Source organism: Galeopterus variegatus, unplaced genomic scaffold (genome assembly GCF_000696425.1).
Source record: "Galeopterus variegatus unplaced genomic scaffold, G_variegatus-3.0.2 Scaffold6684, whole genome shotgun sequence".
NCBI classification, from domain to species: domain Eukaryota; kingdom Metazoa; phylum Chordata; class Mammalia; order Dermoptera; family Cynocephalidae; genus Galeopterus; species Galeopterus variegatus.
In genome coordinates, this window is record NW_007732795.1 from 64,437 (window position 1) to 77,774 (window position 13,338).

Here is a 13,338-nt window from a genome sequence, read left to right on the forward strand (position 1 = left end):
ATGCTGGCCTCATCAAATTAGTTTGGAAGTATTCTCTCCTCTTCAATATTTTAGATAAGTTTGGGTAGACTTTATGTTAGTTTCTTATTACATGTTTGGTAGAGCTCACCAGTTGTGATAGTTAACTTCTGTGACAACCTGACTGGACTAAGGAATGCATAGAAACCTGGTAAAGCATTATTTTTGAGCGTGTCTGTGAGGGTGTTTTCATAAGAGATTAACATGTGATCCTGAGGGGACTTGGTGGGAAAAATCTGCCCTCAAAATGGGTGGGCACCATCCAATCTGCTGGAGGTACGAACAGAACAAAAAATGGAGGAAAATGTGAATTTCTTGCTCTGTTTCCACTGTAGTTGGAATATATGATTCTCTCCTATATGTGGACAATGAATTTGAGACTCTCCAATCTTTGGGTTCCAGAACTTACACCAGTGGCAACCCCAGCTCTCAGGCCTTTGGCCTTGGACTGAGAATCACACCATCAACTTCTCTGGTTCCAAAGCTTCCAGATTTTGACTGAGCTGCACTACCAGCATCCGGTTTGCAGATGGCCTATGAAGGGATGACACAGCCTTCACAATCACATGAGCCAATTTCCCTTATAAATCCCCTCTCATATATTCATACATATCCTATTTGTTCTGTCTCTCTGGAGAACTCTGACTAATACACCAGTGAAGACATTTAGTCCTGGGATTTCTTTTGTTGGTACATTTTGAATTGATATCCTTACAAGTTATGGGTCTGTTCACATCTTCTGTTTCTTTATGATTCAGCGTTGGTAGGTTGCATGTTTCTAGGAACCATACTATTTCATCCAAATTGTCTAATTTATTGATATACATTTGTTAATACTATTTCTTTATAATCCTTTTTATTTCTGCAGAGTTCATAGCAATGCCTCCTCTTTCATTTTTGATTGTAGCTAGCTCAAGGAAAACAACATAAATCTAACCCAGTAAGTCTTTTCTATTTGGTTTTTGGTTCTGTCAATTTTGTTCATTATATTTGAAAATAGTTTTGGTTTTATTTATTTTATATTGAGTTTATTTTCTCTGCTGTTTTTCTACTGTCTATTTCACTAATTTCTGTTCTAATCTTTATTATTTCATTTCTTCTGCTTGTTTTAGATTTAGTTTGCTTCTCTATTTAAAGTGCCCTATGGTGAAAAGAGGTTGATTTAAGATCTTTCTTCTTTTATTGCATAGCTATTTACAACTACCAATTTCTTTTAAAATACTTTTGTAGCTATGTCCTGTAAGTTTTGGTGTATTGTATCTGAATCATAAAGAAACAGAAGATGTGATCAGACCCATAACTAGTAAGCATATCAGTTCAAAATGCATCAACAAAAGAAATCCCAGGACCAAATGTCTTCACTGATGTATTAGTCAGAGTTCTCCAGAGAGACAGAACAAATTGGATATGTATGAATATATGAGGGGGAATTTATTACGGAAATTGGATCACGTGATTGTGAAGGCAAAGTATTTTAAAATTATTTTTCCGTGTAATTTCTTCTTTGAATAGCTGTTTAAAAATGTTTTATTTAATTTCTACATATGTATGAGTTTACCAAATTTCTTTATTTTATTGATTTTTAATTTCCTTTCATCGTACTTGAAGAGCATTCTTTGTACAATTCCAATCCTCTTACATTTAGTATTGTTTGTTTTATGGTCTAGGATATGGTCTATCCTGAAGAACGTCTAATGTTCTCTTAAGAAGAATGCATACTCTGCTATTGTTGGCTGGAGTGTCCTATATATTATATCTATTATATATACTTATATATTATATATATTGTATATTATATATTTTTATTATTTGTATTTGCATATTGTATATTACACATATAATATATTTAATATCTATTATATCTAGTTGGTTGTTGATCTGCCAAATTGTTCTTTCCATTATTGAAAGTGGGATATTAAAGTCTCCAATTATTATTGTTGAATTTCTATGTCTCCCTTTGTTACTGGCAGTTTTGCTTCATGTATTTTGGAGTTAGGTATATATATGTTTATAATTGTTATATGTGTATAATTATCATATGTTTCTAATTGACTGACTTATTATCAGCACAAAATATCCCTCTTGATCGACATTAATAGGAACGTCAAATAGGAAGCCCCAGACCCTCATTCTTCCACAGAGACACTGACTTAACAACAATATATGGACCAAATGATCATTGAAACAATTCCTGAAAGTAGCTAAGAGGTTGAAACACCTCAGCCAAGTGCAAAGTGAAGAACAGCTACTTCAAGGTAAGTAAAAAAAAAAATCATTACATTTTACCTTTCTTTCTCCTTTCCCTACTCTGCAGAGCTGAGTTCAATCAGGAGAAAACTCTTAACTCCCAGCTTCTTCCTTGAGAGGGAACGAGATGAGAGAAACATGCATTCAATGTTCTGGCTGTTCAAGAGCTGCCAAAGCATTGCTTTCTCTCTCACCTGACTTGGACAGTCAATTTGGATGTAAGGTTGGAGGCCACTGAGAACAAAGGCAAGCCCTGTAGCTTATTATAGCACCAGACAGATCATAGTACCGCAGACAGACACCAGAGAAAGCAACAGATTACAGGCTCTGAAAAAGAAGTGGAAAAACCTATTTAACTGGGAAATTACATGCACAAGCCCAGAGAAGACACATCCCGAGAAAAGGTTTGAGAAATTCTCAGCATCTCTAGCTGGGATGATTGCTGAAGTTCTTTCCCTGTATGAAGCTGATCTGTAAAGACTGGGAAAGTTGATTCTTTATTTAAATGCCTAAATTACAAAAAAAAAAAGTCACAAGGTATGTAAAGAAATAGAAAAACCTGTACCAATCAAAGGGACTGAGTAGTAGGGCTGTCTGGCTAGCTCGCTTGGTTAGAGCATGGTGTCAAAGCACTAAGGTTCAGATCCCTGTACTGGCCCCACCACCAAAACAACAAAATCAACCACGAAAAAAAGGGAGAAAGTAAATCTCCAGAAACAGACCCTAAAGAAATGGGGATCTATGAATTACCTGACAAAAATTTTAAAATAAACACTTTAAAGATACTCAATGAACTAAAAAACACAGATAGACAGCTAAATGAAGTAAGGGAAAAGACAATGAACAGGTGTGCTTGTTAAAAGGTGTTTTAGTATCACATAAAAAATTTTGCAGTTGTCCTTTTACCTTGATTTTTAACATTTTTCTTAATGCTCTATTACTATCTACTGCTACTTATTGGCATGTAGATTCATCCAAGAAATGAGGCAGCCAGAAGAATACACTTTTCATTGCTAATTACACACACACACAGACACTCCCATGCACACACACCAAAAAACTTATGTACAAATGATAGACGGGCATGTAGAGTTTCAGTATGAATGCTGGTCTTTCTTTATGGCTAGAGAATCATAGTTCAAGTTATTTGGAAGTACACTGCACCTGTTATCACTATACTGTTCCCTCCCCCCACCCCTTCTCTGCCCTACTTTGTAATACTGGAGCTAGACCCTGAAAACTTCTCTCCTTTATTAGCTGGCATAATGTTGAGCTTTGTAGTAGAAGGATCTGGAAGGGTACCACAGGTGAAGTGTCTTCTCTTTCTGAACGTGGTGTGGTGGCTTTTCCCTTTTCCTCTAGTGACATGCAGCTGAGCTGCCAAAGGCATGAGTGTCACCCAATGGTATGCACCCAGTGGGTGGCTTCTTAGATAGTTTTACCAGCACCATGGTGGCAGCTTTCTAGTGAGATTTGTTCACATCCCAGAGGTGGCTTTCCAGCAAGTGTCAGTGCCCCCCCAGCAGATGAAGCTGGTGGAGTTGATAAGCTGGTGGTTTCTTGGTGAGTGTTGCTGGAATTCCTTTGGGCAGCCTCCTGCTTTCCAGGCCGGTGGGCAACACTGCAGTGAAACTCTCGGTCATCCAGTGGGTGACAAAGGCACCTTCTCTAACCAGCTTTAAATATCAGCCTTGGTGAGGTCTTCTTGCAAGATTCTCTTTTTTGGAAACTTTCTTTCAGTCCTAGAGGTAGTGGCTGCTGCTTATGTGTGCTGGTCCTATATTCTTTAGATTCTCTTTACTCTTCCTATTAGTTAATCCCTGTTTATAAATTAATATTTCTTCATATTCAATTTTTTATTAGACTAACATTTTATTAGACTTTTACCTCAATGAAGAAGGTAAGGAAAGTAACTTTCCACATCAAAATATAAAATGTTTCATATTTATACTTGTATAAATATCTGATATTTTTTCTGACAATTTAACTCAGAGCACCATAAAAATTCACTATTAGTTACATATTTTCTTGTGTAGTGGCATTTATCAGCCTTTTCTACTGAAGTATCCTATTTTCAGAGTGGAAGGAGCTAAAATCCTAGGACAGAGTAGGAGGGAGTCTTTTGAGGTCTAATTTGAAGGCATCTTTTATAATATTTGCTGTTTTATTTTAAGATTTCACATTCTTTTTTACAATAGAGTCTATTCTTTTAATATTTTAAATTACTATTAAATTATTTAATATTTGCTTTAAAATTCTTAAACCAAAATTCAGCTCCAGTAAGATATACATGTTTACCAGTTACTTTCAACTGTGACTTTTTCTACCATTGAGTACGTATCCCTATTTATTATATATCCCTAGTTGGATATATAATGAGTATATGGCTAAGGAGTCTCAACACAGAGTCTCAAGCAGGCTCAATTCAGTCTAGCCAGTCTCACCACCTGCCTGCTAGGTCTTAAGTGTACCACCGTGCCTCTTCTTAGGCTTAAAATAATCCTTAAGCTTTGAGAGGAAACATGTCCATAGGGGGAAATTCAGGTGAGGAGCTTGCACAATTTTGAAACACTTATGGGCATCACTTCTTCTGGGTAGATGCCGGGCAAAGTTCCAGCTGCAGATAGGTTGAAATCCTCTGTAGATGATATTAGAAAGGATAATCAGTTGTTCCATGAACCAAAAGATGAGCCCTGTGTCTCCTCCTCTGGAACAAGTTGATCCTTGAACAACGTCTCTCATAGTGGTCATCTGCTGGTTGCATGTCAGCCATGTAACATGGATATGTCACTGTAGCTATGTTTCCATGTCTCCATCTATCTAGGTGGGTACCTAACAGCCATGTCCTGTGGACTTCTTCTTGTCTATAATTTGTGGCCTGTCACACTCATTTTTCTTCTTTTGTTTCTTCACTTTTTATCTCTTCCTTCCACCCTCTCTCCCCTGCCAACAGGCCAGGACATTATTTTATGGTTTGGGAAATGTTTTTCCCTGGAATCAAAAACAAAATTTTTCAAGTTCCCCAAAGTCTTGGAATTTTGGAGAAGAAAGGCAGAAATGGAAGTGTTTGGAAGCCACCTTTATTTTTCTGTCTTGCTGTAGCTCTCCTTTAAAACAAGGAATATATTCCAACTTGCAGCTTTCACTATCAGAAACAAAAAGGAAATAACTTCTGTCATTTTATAACTCCAAATCATATCCCGCAATATATAGCTTGGTATTTCGGGTATTTCTTTTATGTTTCCAATTGGTCTGCAGACTTCATAAAGAGAGGCAGCATGCAAAATAAAGATTTATTTTTATTATTTAATAGAATTTTGCCAAAAGCAACCTTTCCAATCTGTGGGGGATGTGTGCCCCCTTTTAACAGCTCATTGATTAAAAAAAGATTATTTTAGAAACAAGGAGCCCTAATCCTTTATCGGGAGACTTAAAGACTGCTTTCCACTGAAAGATTTTGCTCTCAGCATGTTATATCTGATGTTATCAAGATATGATGGAATCATATGGTTCATTATTACCTTGTTTCCATCCTGATTTTACCTAGAAACCTCACATGTACTAACTGTTTGAAATAGCTGCTATGTAATTGGAAATGTAGACACTTAAGCTTTTTAAATGCAAAAGGACTTTAATTTGTAGTTTGTGAGATAGTGCTTGTAAAGATCATTAATGTTTTATAACTTGAAGAGACAGAATCACAAACTAGGAACTGCAAGATTGAGTAAAGAATAAAGACCTCAAGCTGTTTTCATCAGATGGAGTTAAAACATTGTAAAGAAATCTTATTTCTATAAGAACCATTGTGTAAAATAATAAATTTACCCAAATTTACTATTTCCATTTTGCATATTGTCTAGTGAATTGAAACAGTTAACATTACATATTTTTACAATTCATAATATTTTCTTCGTAGCTTTTGCTTTACATTTTTACTTAACCTTTTCCTGAATCTTGAAAAATATTGTCTTGATAATTCTACAGAATTCTTAGCCATGTGTCTATTTAAACAAATCTTATGCAGTCAAATCTAAGTGAAGAAGTGATGCCTTTACTTAGATAATTTATTCTAAAATTTATACCTTTAAAGACAAAAAGCAGAAAAGAAATTCTCCTCAAGAAATATAGGTCTGCTGAAGAGATACCAACACTAGCATGGTTATACTATCTACCTATTGTGTTTCACTGTCTAAAACTGATATGGACTACCATAGTTACAACCAGGTTCAAACCTGAGTTCTCATTTGGACAATTCCTATCACCAGACAAGAAAAATATATGGAGAACACAAGCATTTAGTGTCAAAATTTACCACTGGGAATATGAAAAACAGAGTCACTTGAGTGAAGCTGAGTATTTCACAGTGATGTAAATTTGTGCTCTTTTCTTAGCAAGTACAATAACTTGGTCAGCGCATGCAGATTATCTCCAGACTCTGTTTGTTTGAAGCACCATGTCTGCCTTTAGGCAATTTGAAAAGAAGCATGCATCAGGTGTGTTCCTATTTCAGAGCTACTGTCCTTCATTTCATTATCAAATACCTGTTCCCAACTATATAATTTTTCCCCCCAAGGTATTTTAAAAATCTTTTTTTTTTTTTTGTAACTGAGAAAAGTGGAAATAAACTTTAAAAACACATTTTAGTGACATTCAAGAGTAACTGCGTAAGTTCTTCCTTGTAGGAAAAAAAAAAAAATAAAAGCATTGTGAGCATTGTGAGAATGTAACATTTTAATATAATTTTTTTTTTCGTTCCCTGATCTCCCTCCACTCAGTTGCCCTTCCAAACTTTTCGTTCTTAAAATCTCACTGTCTTTAGACTTGAATGCCTTCCTAAGGGCCTGAGTAATTTTTTAAAAACTAAATATAGATTTTATTTTTTTATTTTTTCAATTTATTTTTTATTGAAGCATAATTGATTATAAATATTTATGGGGTACAAAGTTGACTATTGATAGTTGTGTACAATGTGTGATGGTTAAATCAGGATAGTTAGCTTATTCATCATTATAATATATAATCATTCTTTGTGTCTTTTATCCAATTANGATAGTTGTGTACAATGTGTGATGGTTAAATCAGGATAGTTAGCTTATTCATCATTATAATACATAATCATTCTTTGTGTCTTTTATCCAATTACTCATTAATTTCTCATTAACCCTTCTCTTTTTCTCTCTCCCCCTCCCCCTTTCTACTTCTAGTAACCACAGTTCTTCTCTCCTTCTAGAAGTTCAGTTTATTATTTTGATTGTTGTTTCTTTATTCCTGGGTATATATCCAAAGGAATGGAAATTGTCGTGTTGGAGGGATCCCTGCACCCCAAATTTTATTGCAGCTCTATTTACAGTAGCCAGGCTGTGGACCCACCTTAAATGTCCATCGATGAATGACTGAATAAGGAAAATGTGGTGTATATTCACAATGGAATACTACTCAGTCATAAAAAGAACAAAATTTGGCCAGTTACATGGATGAGCCTGGAGAAAATTATGTTAATTGAAGCGATCCAAGTGAGGAAAGAAAAATACCTCATGTCCTCACTCACAAGTGGGAAGTGAAAATCATAAAGAAAGAAAGAAAGAGAGAGAGAGAAGGGGAGCAGAATATCGAACAGAGAAACCAATAAAGCAAGAAGGTGACTGAATGGTTTCTTGTGTTACTCCTTTTCAAAAATAAAGGCATTTAAAAAATTCTGGTTTTCAAAGCATAAATAAGTCACTAATTAAGACAGAAGATTACGAGCATTGGTCAGCCAACCAAAGGACAAAATATTTTGAGGGAAAAAGAGCTTTTTTCTAGCAGCCATCCTGTTATACCATGCATCTGCTCAGGTCTATATGGATTACACAAAACCTCACCCAGGCAGTTGTTTTCAAAGATTTTTTAAAGGAAGAGATGGTTTATAAAACCATGAAGAATGTAATTGCTCTTTTTATCCATAAGATGCTCATATTTTCCTATAAATGTAGAATTTTACAGTACATCCTTAGTATATATATTCAGATTAAACTAACTTTTATTGAGAACCAGGTTTTGTGCTAGGCACTTTTATAGGTTTATATTATGTCCTAAAGAAAAGATATTTTAAGTCATTACCTTGATAACATACTGGTGACTATTGATCTAGATAATGAAGTATAATACAAAAGAAAGTGCTTTGCTCTTATTCAATTTTATGTCATTTAAGGTTTGCCTGGAAAGGTGAATTCACTATGCACTTAATAAAATATTTCATCATCCTAACCAACAAATTTAAATTTTGGTGTTAAAAATCATTTTCCTTAATTCACTACCATGATTTCAAATGATAAGTACAGTTACTATCATGGCATAGAATATTTGATACACAGAATATAAGGCTGTTAAATAATGCTCAAGCCCATATACCATTTTTTGTATAAAATATAATGCTACACACAGAGAAATCTACTTAATGAATATTTGTCTTTAAAATGATGAACTGTGGTACTTTGGGTCTCTGCTAATGTCCCTAGAAGCTTACATGACATTTAGAGCTGCTTTCACAGTTTTACCTTAAGTGAGGTAGTAAAACACTGTTATCATTGAATATTCATGAATATACACTAAATGCATAGAACATTGGTGCAAGGAGGAAAGAGATGAGAATTTGTGCTAGGCAGAATAATAGCTTCCAAAGTTGTCTATAGTGATTCCTAGAACCTGTAAATATGTTTTCTTATATGGAAAAAGGGCTTGGCATATATGATTATGTTAAGTACCTTAAAATGAGAGATTGTCCAGGATTATTCAGGTGAGCCCATGTAATCACAAAGTCCTTGAAGGTAAAAGATGGATGCAGAAAAGTCAGAGTCAGAGATGTTAGCACAGAAGCAAGGTCAGGTGATATGATGTGAGGATACAATCTGTTGTTACTTGCTTTGAAGATGGTGGAAGGGAAACTCACAGTCAAGAAATGTGGGTAGTTCTAGAATCTATAAAAAGCAAAGAAATGGATTCTTCCCTACAATTGACCGGAAGGAACATAGCCTTGCAGACACTTTGGTTTTAGCCCATTGAGACCTTTGTCAGCCTGCTGACCTTTGGAACTCTAAGATAATAAATTTGTGTTGTTTTAAGCCACTAAATTTGTGGACATTTGTTAAAAGAGCAAGAGAAATCTAATGCAGAATATATATGAATACTACACTTTTAACTTCGGGAAGAATTCAAAAGTAGAATTTTGAAGGAATTGCAATATAATTTTCTTTTTGGAAAGAAAAACTAATCAGTGCATTAAAAATCAGAGGCGATGACTAATGATGCAAGGACCAAGCAGAAGGCTTTGGAAGGTAGAGAGGAGTGAGATCAACAAAGAACCAGCAGGAAGTGAAGGATCTCAGAGTTAGGAACCCGAAAGCCTTGAAATGGCTGTAGGAACACTGAAGCTAGAAAAGAGAGAGATGACCCTGGGCAGGTAAGCAGGAGCCACATTAAAAGAACTACGAAAGGATTTTGAACTTTATCAGAAACATTTTAGGGTTTTAAGTAGGAGAGTGACATGATTTTAAAATTTGTCTTTTAAGAAGTTTACTTTTGTGGTAGTGTAGATAAGGAAACAGTGCTAGATACAAAGAAACAAGTCAGAAGGCTGTTGGAATAATTTAGATCATAGTTTATGGCTGTAGCACAATAGTGCGGATGAAAAGTTTGCAGATTTGAGAATTATTGGAAAGTAGAATATTCTGGAAAGTGATGGAGGATTAGAGAGTCAAACACCTGGCTTTCTTGCTTTAGCCACTGAAAAATGGCAGACAAGGGACCAGCTTTGTGAAAGAAACAAAATGAGTTCTGTTTTGGAACTGTTAAAGTTGACATGTGCTTGAAACATTTAAAAAGAGCAGAACATGGGGAGAGTTTTAGGCTGGTGGTTTACGTGTGAGAATTTGGGGCACATAGTTAGTGTTTGAGATTCTGAGAATGAAAAGTCAGTGACATCGAGAACACTGACCCCTCGGTGGCTGCACGTGCTCCTCTCGCCCCTGGCCTCACGGTGGAGGAGTGGGACACAGAGAATCATGCATCTGTGGATGGACGCATGGGACCCACACCCAGCCAACCAAATCAAGTAGCAAACAGAACAGCCCCGGTGTAGGAACTCCATCACGTCAGCAGCAGATGATCAGCCTCAGTAACTTGTAGAGAAGTTACTGTGAACATAATAGACGAAACTTAGGTAAATCCTTCATGTCTACAAAAGTTGTTTCAAGAAGTAGGAATAATGAAGATACTGAACCATCCAAACACAGTAAAATTGTTTCAGGTTATTGAAACAGAGAAGATCCTCTATTTAGTCATGGAATTCATGAGCAGGGATGAAGTATTTGATTATTTAGTTGCCACAGAAAAATGGAGGAAAAAGAGGACCATGCAAAATTTAGGCCGATTGTACCTGCTGTACAGTTTTGTCATCAAAAGGGCATTGTTCACTGTGATCTTAAGGCTGAAAACCACCTCCTTGGTGGTAATGTGAATACTAAAATCTCTGACTTTGGTTTTAGTAATGAATTTACTTTTGGGGACAAACTGGGCACATTTTTTGGAAGCCCACCCCATGCTGCTCCTGAGCTCTTCCCAGGAAAGAAGAAGGGTGTCTGGAAGCAGATGTGTGGAGTCCGGGCGTCATTCTCTACACCTGGGCAGTGGCTCTTTGCCCTTTGATGGCCAGAATGTAAAGGGGCTTCCGGAATGGGTCTTACAGGGGAAGTACCATATTCCCTTCTATATGTCCACAGACTGTGAAAATCTTCTGAAGAAATTATTAGCGTCAAATCCAGTAAAAAGAGGAAGCTTGGAACAAATAGTGAAAGATCGATGGGTGAACGTTGATCATAAAGAAGAATAATTAAGGCCATATACTGAACCTGAACCAGATTTCAGTGACACAAAAAGAATACACATTGTGGTCACCACAGGTTTTGTGCAAGATGAGATAAATGATGACTTAATAAGTCAGAAATAGGATGAAGTTATGGCTACTTATATTCTTCTAGGTATAAAACCACCTGAATTTGAAGGTGGTGAGTCGTTATGCAGTAGAAACTTGTCTCAGAGGTCCTGACCCAGTAGTGACTTAAACAACAGCAGTCTGAAGTCCCCTCTCATCTGAAGGTCCAGCGAAGCATCTCAGCACATCCGAAGCAGTGACATTTTAGTGATCATGCTGGTCCATCCATTCTTTCTGCTGTATCATATAACAAGAGGCCTCAGGCTAACAATATGGAGGGTGAAAGAAAGAGGAGTGGGACAGATATTTGGCTCGTAAACTTGGCAGCACAATGGTTGGATCAAAAGGCGAGATGACTTCAAGCCCTCTTGTAGGACCAGAGAGGAAAAAATCTTCAACCACTCCAAGTACCAATGTGGATTCTGGAGGTAGCACGGCAAGAAGGAATACATGTGTCTGTGAGAGGGCCACTGATCGATAGGCGGCATTGCAGATTGGAAAAGATGGCCTTACAGGGATGTCGGCAAGTAGCGTATCTTCTGCAGGCTCTGCTGTGGCCTCTGTTGTCCCTTCAGCCAGACTCCACTGCCAGAAGTCCATGTCTGCTTCTGGTCATCCTATTAAAGTTACAGTGTCAACCATTAAAGATGGCTCTGTCTTACTGGCCTGGTACAACTCAGAGAGTGCCTGCTGCTTCCCCATCTGCTCACAGGATTGGTGCTGTCACTCCAAAACAGAGCCATTTTCTCTGAGGAAGCTCAAGCTGAAGCACTTTCCATGGCAAACAGTTCCAGGAGCAACGTGGCGCTGCCTGTAATTGGGCCACCTGTTTCACTGTCCCATGAAACAGGTGCTTTTGCACATGCCAGAAGGGGGATGTCAACTGGTATGATAAGCAAAATCACATCCAAATTCATTTGCAGGGATCCAAATGAAGACAAAGCCAGTGGCAGAAGCGACACCTCAAGAAGTACATCAGGGGAACCAAAAGAAAGAGTCAAGGAAGAGAGTAAAGATTCCAAGCCACGTTCTTTGTGGTTGTATGAAGACATGGAGTATGAAGACCTCTCGCTCAATGGACCATAATGACATGATGAGAGAAATCTGAAAAGTGTTAGATGCAAATAACTGTGACTATGAACAAGAGAGATTTTTGCTGTCCTGTGTCCTTGGAGATGCTAGACAAGATAGCCTCGTGCAGTGGGAGGGGGGAGTCAGCGAGTTGCCACAGCTGTCCCTTAATGGGGCCCGCTTCAAGCAGCTATCTAGGACATCTATTGCCTTTAAGAACATTGCATCCAAAATAGCAAATGAGCTGAAGCTGTAAAGAAATGCAAATTTACAGGGTCAGGGAAGACTCATTCATACATGCGGTACACTTTTTGAATGTACTGGTAATGCCTAGTGTGGTCTACCTGTGAATCTCCCCATGTAGAATTTGCCCTTAATGCAATAAGGCTATACATAATTATGAAAAGTTAAAATTCATATGAGCTATAATAAATATCTTCAGTTTAAAAAGTAGGTTCACATGTACAAGTAAGTATATTGTGTGTTTCTGTTCATTGAATTGTATAATACAATATGATTGCTTAAAAAGTTGAAAAAAATAGAATGCTGAGAAATGGCATTTAGAGAGTTTGTAGAAGAAGATAAACAGCAGTGTACTGGTAAACAAAGATGATTTGTAGATTTTTGGCATTTGCCACTTTCCGTGGGACAAACATTCCCAACATTACTTATTTTTGAGTTATCGATGTTACATCATGGTGATGTTGGAAAGAGACGCACACACTGGGCTCTCCTGAATTGGTGCAAGCTGGTTCCATCCTACCACTGGGAAATTTAGGAGGAGGCATGACCAGTGAGGAATTACAAACAACGCATGCAGAAAACCCTTGAGGGACTTTGGTTATGAAAGGAGGAGAGAGGTAGGGAGTGTAGGGTAAGTTTTGTTTTGCTTTTAGTTTGAGAAAAGAACTGAGTAGATTTAAATGCTAATGATAAGTAGCCAGTATAGAGAAGAACTGGGTAGTTGAAAAGTGAATCACTGAGGAGTGATTATGTTTATGGTGAGTTGGGGGAAATGGAATCATAAGCACAAG

The 13,338-nt window shown here is 37.0% G+C and overlaps 1 pseudogene; it reads left to right on the top strand.

The window, feature by feature from the left end:
• Nucleotides 1-10,423: 10,423 nt before the first annotated feature.
• Nucleotides 10,424-12,560, top strand: LOC103606552 (annotated as a pseudogene).
• Nucleotides 12,561-13,338: the final 778 nt, after the last annotated feature.